A 12,045-nucleotide genomic window follows, 5' to 3' on the forward strand; every position below is an offset into this window, starting at 1 on the left:
TACTTTCATAATATAAAACCGGTAAACCCTCTAGATCTTTTAGCCACCTCTGTATTTATTAAAATCACCCACTCCCCAGGAATACATCCTAATATTTTCTTGTACATATTCTCCACAGTAGTTTTACTAATCTCTTCATCTATTTCAACCACATTATCATATATTGCCTGCAACGGAAGGAACCCAGGAATTACCTCATATACAGTACAATGTCACCTATCTGCCTCATCCCAGCCCTCATAAAATATTTACAAAACAACGTCATATTATTACACTTTATCTTTGGATTTAAAAATATCGGTTGACATAAAATATCTTCTAAAATGGTACATTCATAATAAATATTTGGTAAAAATTGCCCCCAAGCCTCAAACACTTCTCTATAAAACAACGGTATATTTCCTAACATTTCTTTCTTCATACTCATCAATAAACCATTGTCCCCCACCCTCCCTACCTCTTGCAAATAATCTTTAAAAAACCTTTTCCACCCATAATCCAATTCACCAAATAAATATTTCCGTACCATTTTGACTCTAATTGCAGTTTTCCTTACACTTAAATCTACCAACTTCAAACCCCCCTCCTCATAACCTGCAATCAAAGTTTTAAAAGCAATTTTCACCCCCTTCCCGTCCCATAAAAAATCAACTAAAATCTTATTCATTTCAGATAAAACCCATTCTGGCATATCCAAAACATTCATTACATAAATAAAAATTGACATCAACAAGGAATTTATCACAATGACTTTCCCTTTTAACTTCAAAGACCTCCCCCTCCATATATTTACTACCTTCCTAACTTTATTTATCACACCACTCCATGTCAAATCCCTAGCTTCTATTTCGTTCACCCCTAAAAACACTCCTAACACCTTAAAATAATCTTTTACCACCTTAAAAGTAAAATTCCCCTCATTAATCTTCCCAATATACATTACAACTGACTTCTCCATGTTAACCTTTGCACCTGATGCTTGTCCATATACTTTAAAACACTCCATCACCCTTTTTACACTTCCCTCATCTCTAACTGTTATAGTGGTATCATCTGCGTATTGATGAATCAAACTAAAACCTTCTTGTGGAGTCTGTACACAATTTATAAGATGGTGGAAGTAATTCTTCCACCATCCAGCCTTGAAATCAACCCACTCCCCTCCACAAAAGCTTTATCAAAACATTCCCTTCCATAACAATGAAACGTATCTATATGCTTCTTAAACAATACTACAAAAATATCCCACACCCTTACCCTCTTCCCCTCAAAAAAAGCACAATTCCTCCTACAAAAAATAGCATACCTCACAAAACTCAAAGCAACATTTAACAAAACAACATTAACACCCTCACATTTACCAGCCACGCCAAATAACACCAATTCATTCCACACATATTTTTTACAAATATCACCCTTCCAGTTTCTATGTATCATTCCCTTTACCTTACAAAATAAACATTTTAACTTTTAACATTCCACAAACAAATGTATTACATTTTCCGGTAACTCACCACATAGATCACATTCTCTTTTTATTTCCCTATTGATTTGATGTAACACCACCTTTGTATATATACGATTATGCCTTATTTTAAAATCATTACTTTCACATTCCATTCTATTATATTTTACATTTAAAGTTTTCCATGTCTTTTTTACGTCCAAAGTTGGAAAAATTCCTTTCCAAACTTTCTCTGCAGCTGGCCTTTTCACATTTTTCTCTACCATTATTTTATAGAATTGTTTCACCGGGATACTAGATAACTGAGCCTTCTCCTTACTGTTACCAATAAATAAATTAGGAAAGACAAATAAATCTTCTCTAACAACTTCACTATTTATTAAATCCACCCATGTGTTTGGTATACTTTCTTTTATCTTCTCGTACATATTCTTCACTGTTCCCCTACCCACCTCTACATCCCATTCATGGATGGTGTCAAAAATAGCTTCTTCAGGAAAAAAACCTGGAATTACCTCATATGTGTAATCTTTTATCTGTCTAAGACCTGCACTCATGAATACTTCACTATATAACACCTTTTCTTCGTACTTAATTTTCTCATTTAGAAAAACAGGATGATTCATAATTAGGTCAATATGCCCACACTCATAATACACATTAGGCAACAACTCTGCCCATGCATTTAGCACTTCTTTATAAAAATCTGGTACCTTTTCACACATCTTCCTTTTAAGACCCATCAACAAACCATTATCTTCACATCCACCACTCTCATCTAAATAGACTTTGAAAAAATGTTTCCAGCCATAATCTAAACTGTCATATAAATATTTCTTTACTGTTTTTATCCTAATAGCTTTTCTTTTAATGTCAAAAGTTTTAAACCTCCATCATCATAGTCCGCTATCAATGTTTTCTGCGCAATTCTAACACCTTTACCATCCCATATAAAATTAGACACCACATTATTCAATTCATTTATAACCCACTCTGGCATGTCTAGAACTCCCAAAATATACACAAGTTTAGATGATACCAAAGCATTTACTACAATTACTTTACCTTTTAACTTTAATTTTCTATTTTTCCAGAAATTCAAAGTTAGCTTGATTTTATTGAGGATCCCCGTCCAAGTTATATCCCTTGCCTCTTTCTCCTTTACACCAATATTTACTCCGAGCACCTTCATAAAATCCTTAGCTACCTTAAATGGAATCTCACACTTATTTGCATTGATATCCCCCAAAAACATAATTTCCGTCTTCTCTATATTAACTTCAGCCCCCGATGCCTTACAGTAGATATCTATGATTTTCATAATGCTTTCAATGCTACCTACATCCTTCACAGTAAAAGTAGTGTCATCAGTGTACTGATGTATAACACTGACACCACCACCTGGGATTCCAACACCCCTCACCTCTTTGTCTCCAAGTATTAAAACAGCTAAAGGTTCCGTAGAAACACTGTACAATAGAGCTGACAAAGGACAACCCTGCCTTACTTACCTCTCTATAGGGAAAGTATCTGTTAACACTCCGTTACATTTAACACAACTTTTTGCTCCACTATACAACAAGTTAATCCAAGATACAAATTTTGGCCCAAAACCAAACCTCTCCAAAGTCTGTAGCAGAAAACTATGTTCCACTTTATCAAAAGCTTTCTTAAAATCTAAACTTAAAACTATACCACCTTCATTTTTCATTTGCTTAACAACATCTCTAATTGTACAAATTACATCTGCAACATCTCTTCCAGGTATTCAGTAGGCTTGTGTTGATGTAATAATACGTCCAATCACCTTTTTCATCCTATTAGCTAAAACTTGAGTCAGTATTTTATAATCTGAATTTAGAAGACTAATAGGCCTATAATTTTCTAACTTTAACCTACTGCCTCTATTTTTAAATAAGATGGTTAACATACCAATTGACATAGACTCAGGGATTTCCTTATTCTCTTCCATATACTGAAAAACCTTCAATAAAATGGGTGCCAAAGTATCCACAAAATCTTTATAGAATTAATTTGTTAAACCATCCAAACCTGGACTTTTATTTCCTTGAGTGTTCTCAATTGCTTCCTTGATTTCTATAATTGAAATCTCTTCATCACACATCCTTCTATCTGCCTGAGATACTTTGGCACTGATTTTCTCCAACACTTTTGCAACACACACTTTGTCCACATCATTCTTTTTATAAAGATTTCTGTAAAAGGATTCAACTGAATCTACGATATCAACAAAATCATTTACCTTTACACCTTTTTCATTTTCCAATTCTAAAATATAACTCTTAAATTGCTTTCGTTTTTCAAGAAAAGGAAGTACATTTCTCTCCCTCCAAGGCATACTGTGCCTTACTCCTAACAATAGCACCTAAACATTTCTTTTTTTCATAAAACCCTAGCTCTGCATGGATTTTCAAATAGTTCTCAACATCATAGTCTGGATCAGCATCGGCCTTTTCAAGTTCACGTAACATCCTATTTCTAAGCATTTTTTCTTTCACCTTATCTACACGGTTACGATTTTTAAAGTACCTAATACTCCTGTTTTTTGCTTTAACTTTCACTTCCTCCCACCATAAACACACATTCTCCTATCTGAAATGACATTACTGCATGATCACTGTATGCTGTAAAGTTATATGACATCTTCTGAACCTGCTGTATCACATCTTCTTTTACTAAACATAAATCAATTCTGCATTGTTTTAGTTCATTTAACACCACCTGCCTTCTCGAAAACACTCTTCTATTTAAATGTTCAGCCCTCCATATATCTACAAGATTCTCATTTTTCATTAATTCCCATAAAGCATTTCTAGACGAATCATGTTTGAAACTATCACATCTCGAGACATCCATTCTAATACACTTCACGTTAAAATCTCCTACCAGTATACAATTTTCTGAACACAGTGATCTTAGGTTATTAAACATATCTCTCCTTTCCGATTCAATATTCGAAGCATAAACATTAATTAGACGAAAAATGACATTTTGCACTTCAAACTCAATAACAATAAGTCTGCCCTGATTATCTGTATATACCTGCTTGACATTTTGAACCACATCATTTTTTACCAAAATAGCTACTCCACATGTTTTTTCACTTCCGTGACTACAAAACATTAGCTCAGACCATTTGCTCTTAATCTCCAACATTTTGGAGTCTGTCCAATTAGTCTCTTGAAAACACCACGTCAGCTTTCACAGACACCAAAACCTGCTCCAATTTGTTCATATTTCTCAGACTGTTCCCATTTAGTGATGCAACTTTAATCATTGTTAATGTATGCAGAAATATAGTCAAAGACAAACATGTCATTTCAAAATAGACTTTTTCTTTTTACCAGATCCCATCACCTCCCAAGCTTTCGTCAATTATCTCTTATTTCTAGCAAACAGCTGAAAATCCTCACTCTCTATTTCTTCGTCCGACTCATGACTTGGACTTATGAGGGGAGCAACATTCAAGCCTTTTGTAAAATGCGCTTTAACCGTGCCGTCAACTCCAGTGGACCCAGCCCTCTCCTTGGTGTCATTTTCACACAGGCTTAAAGCTGGTTCAGGCACCTGAGAAGTACCTTGCACCATCTCTACCTGTGTGTCTAATTCACCAATCCTGTGCTGCTGCTCCACCTTGTCAGCAGCAGAGACCAAGACTGCGTCTCGAGTACTGCCAGAAGGAATTGCATACTCTCCAAGCACATCTATAGCTGTCTCTGGAATCACCTGCGACACACTTTCCATATCACTCTCTAATTCTCTCTCCATAGCCACACTCCCCTCATCTTCTTCAGTAATGAAATAAGAAATAAGACATCACTCCCCTTCTTACATTTATATCTGTCCTTAGGTCTGTCACACCTTCTACATATATCACCGATGTTCGAACATTCCCTGGCATAATGCCCTTGTTCACCACATTTATGACATATAAATTCTGGACATTCTTTAAGTATGTGTCCCGGTTGAATACACAGTCTACATACCTTAACTTGGTTATCGTGGATCACTCGGAAATATTCAAATCCTTCGACAGTATTGAACTTTGTTGAGTAAGGCAATGATTGCACGCTGTCCGTAAACTTCACCTTACAAAATCTCGTCCCGTCCACAATGTCCGTTACTGGCCACATCCTCCTCTTGATTGGTGTTGTCGCATTCACTTTCCATCCTTGTAATTTCTCATATATTTCATCATCCGTAATATATGCTGGCAAGTTCAAAAAGGACACCACAGGTTCATCGTTCCCCAGTTCTTTCGCCATGACTTGACAGCTCTTTATTTTTAAACAATGACAAGAAACTGTCATGTAACAATGACAAGAAACTCTCATGTAACACTGATGTCACAATGTCAGATGAAAAAGAAAGACATTACTTACTTTCAGAGGAGCAGCGTATCACACACTCTAACCAACTGAGCTAACCGGCCGCTGGCTACAGAGCACAATTGTTGAGATGCACCGAGCCTCTGCAAGTGCTGGAGCACAAACTAACAAGTCCACCAACAGCATAGCCTGACAAGACTGGACACTCTTGGTTGCTCCTTGTGGCAATTCAAAACAGCTGGGGAATTTGATCAATTGGTATTGTGTTTGCTTAGCATGCTATAGTTAGTGGGATCGATTCCCGCATTTCCCAAAAACATTTTTTTTTGTGGATCCAAGAAAGCTCCAGTTCACACTTCATGCAGCCTTGTCTTTCGACAACCTACTGTCATGTAACAATGACAAGCAACTTTCCTGTAACACTGATGTCAAAATGTCAGATGAAAAAGCAAGAAATTACTTACTTTCAGAGGAGCAGCGTAGCACACACCATTGAGGCCCACAAACAAAGCTGTGGATAGTTTCCTTGAAGCCAGAGCATGAAGAAAGAACAAATACAAATGCCGAAACAGGGACCTTTAGATCTTCAGTCTAACGCTCTCCCAACTGAGCTATTTCGGCAATTCACTAATTTTAATTCTGTGGCACCCTTGACAATTCACATGCATGTGACTCACAATTTTGACACTCAAAATGTACATCATAGCCAATATGGGGATCGAACCCATGACCTTGGCGTTATTAGCACCACACTCTAACCAACTCAGCTAACTGGCCATTTGCTATTTTGCTCAATTGTTGAAATGCACCGAGCCTCTGCAAGTGCTGGCACGTAAACAAACAAGTCCACCAACAGCATAGCCTGACAAGACTGGACCTTCTAGGTTGCTTCTTGCGGAAATTCCAAACGGCTGGGGAATTAGCTCAAATGCTTTGCATGCGTGAGGTAGTGGGATCGATGCCTGCATTCTCCAAAAGCAAATTCTTTAATGGATCCAAGAAAACTACAGTTCACACTTCATGCAGCCTTGTCTTACGACAACCTACTGTCATGTAAACAATGACAAGAAACTTTCCTGTAACACTGATGTCAAAATGTCAGATGAAAAAGCAAGAAATTACTTACTTTCAGAGGAGCAGCGTAGCACACACCATTGAGGCCCACAAACAAAGCTGTGGATAGTTTCCTTGAAGCCAGAGCATGAAGTAAGAAAAAATACAAATGCCAAAACCCGGGATTGAACCAGGGACCTTTAGATCTTCAGTCTAACGCTCTCCCAACTGAGCTATTTCGGCAATTCACTAATTTTAATTCTGTGGCACCCTTGACAATTCACATGCATGTGACTCACAATTTTGACACTCAAAATGTACATCATAACCAGTACGGGGATCGAACCCATGACCTTGGCATTATTAGCACCACACTCTAACCAACTGAGCTAACCAGCCATTTGCTATTTTGCTCAATTGTGGCAATGCACCGAGCCTCTGCAAGTGCTGGCACGTAAACAAACAAGTCCAACAACAGCATAGCCTGACGAGACTGGACCCTCTAGGTTGCTTCTTGCGGAAATTCCAAACGGCTGGGGAATTAGCTCAAATGCTTTGCATGCGTGAGGTAGTGGGATCGATGCCTGCATTCTCCAAAAGCAAATTCTTTCATGGATCCAAGAAAACTCCAGTTCACACTTCATGCAGCCTTGTCTTACGACAACCTACTGTCATGTAAACAATGACAAGAAACTGTCATGTAACAATGACAAGAAACTCTCATGTAACACTGATGTCACAATGTCAGATGAAAAAGAAAGACATTACTTACTTTCAGAGGAGCAGCGTATCACACACTCTAACCAACTGAGCTAACCGGCCGCTGGCTACAGAGCACAATTGTTGAGATGCACCGAGCCTCTGCAAGTGCTGGAGCACAAACTAACAAGTCCACCAACAGCATAGCCTGACAAGACTGGACACTCTTGGTTGCTCCTTGTGGCAATTCAAAACAGCTGGGGAATTTGATCAATTGGTATTGTGTTTGCTTAGCATGCTATAGTTAGTGGGATCGATTCCCGCATTTCCCAAAAACAATTTTTGTTGTGGATCCAAGAAAGCTCCAGTTCACACTTCATGCAGCCTTGTCTTTCGACAACCTACTGTCATGTAACAATGACAAGCAACTTTCCTGTAACACTGATGTCAAAATGTCAGATGAAAAAGCAAGAAATTACTTACTTTCAGAGGAGCAGCGTAGCACACACCATTGAGGCCCACAAACAAAGCTGTGGATAGTTTCCTTGAAGCCAGAGCATGAAGAAAGAACAAATACAAATGCCGAAACAGGGACCTTTAGATCTTCAGTCTAACACTCTCCCAACTGAGCTATTTCGGCAATTCACTAATTTTAATTCTGTGGCACCCTTGACAATTCACATGCATGTGACTCACAATTTTGACACTCAAAATGTACATCATAGCCAATATGGGGATCGAACCCATGACCTTGGTGTTATTAGCACCACACTCTAACCAACTCAGCTAACTGGCCATTTGCTATTTTGCTCAATTGTTGAAATGCACCGAGCCTCTGCAAGTGCTGGCACGTAAACAAACAAGTCCACCAACAGCATAGCCTGACAAGACTGGACCTTCTAGGTTGCTTCTTGCGGAAATTCCAAACGGCTGGGGAATTAGCTCAAATGCTTTGCATGCGTGAGGTAGTGGGATCGATGCCTGCATTCTCCAAAAGCAAATTCTTTAATGGATCCAAGAAAACTACAGTTCACACTTCATGCAGCCTTGTCTTACGACAACCTACTGTCATGTACACAATGACAAGAAACTTTCCTGTAACACTGATGTCAAAATGTCAGATGAAAAAGCAAGAAATTACTTACTTTCAGAGGAGCAGCGTAGCACACACCATTGAGGCCCACAAACAAAGCTGTGGATAGTTTCCTTGAAGCCAGAGCATGAAGTAAGAAAAAATACAAATGCCGAAACCCGGGATTGAACCAGGGACCTTTAGATCTTCAGTCTAACGCTCTCCCAACTGAGCTATTTCAGCAATTCACTAATTTTAATTCTGTGGCACCCTTGACAATTCACATGCATGTGACTCACAATTTTGACACTCAAAATGTACATCATAGCCAGTACGGGGATCGAACCCATGACCTTGGCGTTATTAGCACCACACTCTAACCAACTGAGCTAACCAGCCATTTGCTATTTTGCTCAATTGTGGCAATGCACCGAGCCTCTGCAAGTGCTGGCACGTAAACAAACAAGTCCACCAACAGCATAGCCTGACGAGACTGGACCCTCTAGGTTGCTTCTTGCGGAAATTCCAAACGGCTGGGGAATTAGCTCAAATGCTTTGCATGCGTGAGGTAGTGGGATCGATGCCTGCATTCTCCAAAAGCAAATTCTTTCATGGATCCAAGAAAACTCCAGTTCACACTTCATGCAGCCTTGTCTTACGACAACCTACTGTCATGTAAACAATGACAAGAAACTGTCATGTAACAATGACAAGAAACTCTCATGTAACACTGATGTCACAATGTCAGATGAAAAAGAAAGACATTACTTACTTTCAGAGGAGCAGCGTATCACACACTCTAACCAACTGAGCTAACCGGCCGCTGGCTACAGAGCACAATTGTTGAGATGCACCGAGCCTCTGCAAGTGCTGGAGCACAAACTAACAAGTCCACCAACAGCATAGCCTGACAAGACTGGACACTCTTGGTTGCTCCTTGTGGCAATTCAAAACAGCTGGGGAATTTGATCAATTGGTATTGTGTTTGCTTAGCATGCTATAGTTAGTGGGATCGATTCCCGCATTTCCCAAAAACATTTTTTTTTGTGGATCCAAGAAAGCTCCAGTTCACACTTCATGCAGCCTTGTCTTTCGACAACCTACTGTCATGTAACAATGACAAGCAACTTTCCTGTAACACTGATGTCAAAATGTCAGATGAAAAAGCAAGAAATTACTTACTTTCAGAGGAGCAGCGTAGCACACACCATTGAGGCCCACAAACAAAGCTGTGGATAGTTTCCTTGAAGCCAGAGCATGAAGAAAGAACAAATACAAATGCCGAAACAGGGACCTTTAGATCTTCAGTCTAACGCTCTCCCAACTGAGCTATTTCGGCAATTCACTAATTTTAATTCTGTGGCACCCTTGACAATTCACATGCATGTGACTCACAATTTTGACACTCAAAATGTACATCATAGCCAATATGGGGATCGAACCCATGACCTTGGCGTTATTAGCACCACACTCTAACCAACTCAGCTAACTGGCCATTTGCTATTTTGCTCAATTGTTGAAATGCACCGAGCCTCTGCAAGTGCTGGCACGTAAACAAACAAGTCCACCAACAGCATAGCCTGACAAGACTGGACCTTCTAGGTTGCTTCTTGCGGAAATTCCAAACGGCTGGGGAATTAGCTCAAATGCTTTGCATGCGTGAGGTAGTGGGATCGATGCCTGCATTCTCCAAAAGCAAATTCTTTAATGGATCCAAGAAAACTACAGTTCACACTTCATGCAGCCTTGTCTTACGACAACCTACTGTCATGTAAACAATGACAAGAAACTTTCCTGTAACACTGATGTCAAAATGTCAGATGAAAAAGCAAGAAATTACTTACTTTCAGAGGAGCAGCGTAGCACACACCATTGAGGCCCACAAACAAAGCTGTGGATAGTTTCCTTGAAGCCAGAGCATGAAGAAAGAACAAATACAAATGCCGAAACCCGGGATCGAACCAGGGACCGAATAATCTTCAGTCTAACGCTCTCCCAACTGAGCTATTTCGGCAATTCACTAAATTTAATTCTGTGGCACCCTTGACAATTCACATGCATGTGACTCACAATTTTGACACTCAAAATGTACATCATAACCAGTACGGGGATCAAACCCATGACCTTGGCATTATTAGCACCACACTCTAACCAACTGAGCTAACCAGCCATTTGCTATTTTGCTCAATTGTGGCAATGCACCGAGCCTCTGCAAGTGCTGGCACGTAAACAAACAAGTCCAACAACAGCATAGCCTGACGAGACTGGACCCTCTAGGTTGCTTCTTGCGGAAATTCCAAACGGCTGGGGAATTAGCTCAAATGCTTTGCATGCGTGAGGTAGTGGGATCGATGCCTGCATTCTCCAAAAGCAAATTCTTTCATGGATCCAAGAAAACTCCAGTTCACACTTCATGCAGCCTTGTCTTACGACAACCTACTGTCATGTAAACAATGACAAGAAACTGTCATGTAACAATGACAAGAAACTCTCATGTAACACTGATGTCACAATGTCAGATGAAAAAGAAAGACATGACTTACTTTCAGAGGAGCAGCGTATCACACACTCTAACCAACTGAGCTAACCGGCCGCTGGCTACAGAGCACAATTGTTGAGATGCACCGAGCCTCTGCAAGTGCTGGAGCACAAACTAACAAGTCCACCAACAGCATAGCCTGACAAGACTGGACACTCTTGGTTGCTCCTTGTGGCAATTCAAAACAGCTGGGGAATTTGATCAATTGGTATTGTGTTTGCTTAGCATGCTATAGTTAGTGGGATCGATTCCCGCATTTCCCAAAAACATTTTTTTTTGTGGATCCAAGAAAGCTCCAGTTCACACTTCATGCAGCCTTGTCTTTCGACAACCTACTGTCATGTAACAATGACAAGCAACTTTCCTGTAACACTGATGTCAAAATGTCAGATGAAAAAGCAAGAAATTACTTACTTTCAGAGGAGCAGCGTAGCACACACCATTGAGGCCCACAAACAAAGCTGTGGATAGTTTCCTTGAAGCCAGAGCATGAAGAAAGAACAAATACAAATGCCGAAACAGGGACCTTTAGATCTTCAGTCTAACGCTCTCCCAACTGAGCTATTTCGGCAATTCACTAATTTTAATTCTGTGGCACCCTTGACAATTCACATGCATGTGACTCACAATTTTGACACTCAAAATGTACATCATAGCCAATATGGGGATCGAACCCATGACCTTGGCGTTATTAGCACCACACTCTAACCAACTGAGCTAACTGGCCATTTGCTATTTTGCTCAATTGTTGAAATGCACCGAGCCTCTGCAAGTGCTGGCACGTAAACAAACAAGTCCACCAACAGCATAGCCTGACAAGACTGGACCTTCTAGGTTGCTTCTTGCGGAAATTCCAAACGGCTGGGGA

General features: G+C 39.7%; 9 non-coding genes across 9 annotated transcripts; all 9 read right to left on the reverse strand.

Annotated features, from left to right (window-relative positions):
• Positions 1-6,517: 6,517 nt before the first annotated feature.
• Positions 6,518-6,591, reverse strand: trnai-aau (transfer RNA isoleucine (anticodon AAU)). The gene has a single exon. It is a non-coding gene; the product is annotated as a tRNA-Ile (tRNA).
• Positions 6,592-7,037: 446 nt separating this feature from the next.
• Positions 7,038-7,110, reverse strand: trnaf-gaa (transfer RNA phenylalanine (anticodon GAA)). Its single transcript has one exon. It is a non-coding gene; the product is annotated as a tRNA-Phe (tRNA).
• Positions 7,111-7,192: 82 nt separating this feature from the next.
• Positions 7,193-7,266, reverse strand: trnai-aau (transfer RNA isoleucine (anticodon AAU)). The gene has a single exon. It is a non-coding gene; the product is annotated as a tRNA-Ile (tRNA).
• Positions 7,267-8,288: 1,022 nt separating this feature from the next.
• Positions 8,289-8,362, reverse strand: trnai-aau (transfer RNA isoleucine (anticodon AAU)). The gene has a single exon. It is a non-coding gene; the product is annotated as a tRNA-Ile (tRNA).
• Positions 8,363-8,808: 446 nt separating this feature from the next.
• Positions 8,809-8,881, reverse strand: trnaf-gaa (transfer RNA phenylalanine (anticodon GAA)). Its single transcript has one exon. It is a non-coding gene; the product is annotated as a tRNA-Phe (tRNA).
• An 82-nt stretch (positions 8,882-8,963) lies between these two features.
• Positions 8,964-9,037, reverse strand: trnai-aau (transfer RNA isoleucine (anticodon AAU)). The gene has a single exon. It is a non-coding gene; the product is annotated as a tRNA-Ile (tRNA).
• A 1,022-nt stretch (positions 9,038-10,059) lies between these two features.
• On the reverse strand, positions 10,060-10,133 carry trnai-aau (transfer RNA isoleucine (anticodon AAU)). The gene has a single exon. It is a non-coding gene; the product is annotated as a tRNA-Ile (tRNA).
• A 601-nt stretch (positions 10,134-10,734) lies between these two features.
• trnai-aau (transfer RNA isoleucine (anticodon AAU)) lies at positions 10,735-10,808 on the reverse strand. The gene has a single exon. It is a non-coding gene; the product is annotated as a tRNA-Ile (tRNA).
• Positions 10,809-11,830: 1,022 nt separating this feature from the next.
• Positions 11,831-11,904, reverse strand: trnai-aau (transfer RNA isoleucine (anticodon AAU)). Its single transcript has one exon. It is a non-coding gene; the product is annotated as a tRNA-Ile (tRNA).
• Positions 11,905-12,045: the final 141 nt, after the last annotated feature.

This window comes from Oncorhynchus mykiss, chromosome 20 (genome assembly GCF_057628025.1).
Source record: "Oncorhynchus mykiss isolate SJ-2025 chromosome 20, ASM5762802v1, whole genome shotgun sequence".
Classification (NCBI taxonomy): Eukaryota; Metazoa; Chordata; class Actinopteri; order Salmoniformes; family Salmonidae; genus Oncorhynchus; species Oncorhynchus mykiss.